The sequence below is a fragment of the Bremia lactucae genome, linkage group LG7, assembly GCF_004359215.1.
Source record: "Bremia lactucae strain SF5 linkage group LG7, whole genome shotgun sequence".
Classification (NCBI taxonomy): Eukaryota; Oomycota; class Peronosporomycetes; order Peronosporales; family Peronosporaceae; genus Bremia; species Bremia lactucae.
Window position 1 is genome coordinate 1,960,598 of NC_090616.1, and position 1,465 is coordinate 1,962,062.

Consider the following 1,465-nt stretch of genomic DNA (forward strand, 5'->3'; position numbering starts at 1 on the left):
TTGTAGACAGATTTAGCAAGATGGTACATCTTGCTGCGGTGCCAGAGTCGATTACGGCTCCGGGTTGTGCCCGTGTCTTTATCGACACGGTATTCAAACTCCATGGGTTACCCCGTGAATTGGCCTCGGATAGAGATCCACGGTCCCGGTGGAGCTCTGGCAATCCGTGTACCGATCTCTCGGAACACGGCTGACTATGTCAACATCCGATCACCCAGAAACGGATGGTCAAACAGAACGCGTAAAATTGCGTCCTCGAAGAGATACTTCGTGGTTACGTGTAATCGTATCCGAATTTTGGAGCGAGTTTTTACCGATGGTCGAAGTCGCCATCAATAATTCGATGCTTGCGTCTACAATGCATACACCGCTCTTCGTGAATCGCTTACGCCATCCAGTATACCCACCCAATTAGAGGGATTTTCTAGTTTAAAGGGGGGGGTGGACTCGCACAAGCAAAACCATTTCTGGCTCATGCTCATCACGCGTCGAAGTTAATAACGACGCGAATGATATCGATGTCGAAGCAATCGACATCGAAGAGGAGAAAACTCTTATGGCAGTGCACACAAAGCGCATTGAAAAAGACGAAACCAATGAGTTAGCAGAAGAGTTTCTGCTAACTCGAGAATCAATAATCCGTTTCGTTCAGAGTTCCATTGTTAACGCAGTGGACCGATAGAAACGGAATGCAGACAAACATGGAAGAGCAAATGTTCATTCATTTAATGTTAATGATCTAGTGCTACTCTCTACGGTAAACTTACCTAAGCGATTAGTCATTAATGTGGGTAGCAGCAAACTACTACCCAAGTTCATTGGTCCTTTCCGTGTACTGCATCGCAGAGGCAATTGGTACACAATAGAATTGCCACGTTGGATGCGAACGCATCCTACGTCTTACGTTGGTCGGCTCCGCCCGTACCATCAGTACGCGGCTTCTTCCGAGGACGAATTTGACCACCCTTTTCAAGAATCCCCAAGAGATTCTTGTGATCGCGAACCAGATTCTCATGTTGAAACTGAAGTTTCTCATGCCGGTTCCGAATATCCTCGAAACTTCCTTTTACGTACACCAAGTGTACGTAACGGGGACCGTGTAACATTAGGGCAACTTTAGCCCGTTACAGAAAGACAATCTTGTAAACATCCACTAAAAAAAAGATTAAAACTTAATTGAATATAATTAAGTTCTTCTGTTTCTATCTAACTATACCAACTTAATTATATACTCATACAAAACATGTAATAAAACACTTATCTGTCTTTCTCTTTGCGCGCGTCCAGCGCTGACTGGACCGCGGAAGAAGTAGATATAAAGATCTATATCTTCCAATGGATAATCTTTCCGAATATTGCTGTGTAAAGTTATATTATTCAAGTATTATCTACCTTTATATATCATATTAATTAGCAACCTTTGAGTGATAATTTCATGAAACAATACACCCCGTTACATCACATC